Genomic DNA, 509 nt, shown 5'->3' on the forward strand with positions numbered 1-509 from the left:
GACATCAACTTATATGTTCAAAATATTTTCATTTGGTAGGAAAACCTTTAAAATGCTGCTTTTCAAATTAACAGACTTTACCTATACATTATAATAAAGCAGTGGAGTTAGTATTTTATTATCATGGATATAAAACCATACATTAAACATTACACATTTCTAAATATTAAAGTGGAATGTTAGCCACACACCTTAAAAATTACATCCTATTTAAATGCATATACTCCTTGTATCATTCATGCAAGAACAATAATGAATAATACTCAGAAAGAAATGAATGTAAAATTCATTCATGTTAAAGATTGCCCAGTTTCTTATCATATATGATGCTGATCAATCAGCAATTGCAGCGGCATAAGAAGGTTAAGTATTTCGAAAACTGCAATAAAAATACTAGTACACTCTTACCATATTATGGATTACTCTCTATATCAGTAATCCTATTTGTGGTATGGAACCTGAAGTAAAAATTGCAGTGCATCTTACTATGTAGTGAACAAAGTATCAGA

Source organism: Penaeus monodon, chromosome 23 (assembly GCF_015228065.2).
Source record: "Penaeus monodon isolate SGIC_2016 chromosome 23, NSTDA_Pmon_1, whole genome shotgun sequence".
NCBI classification, from domain to species: Eukaryota; Metazoa; Arthropoda; class Malacostraca; order Decapoda; family Penaeidae; genus Penaeus; species Penaeus monodon.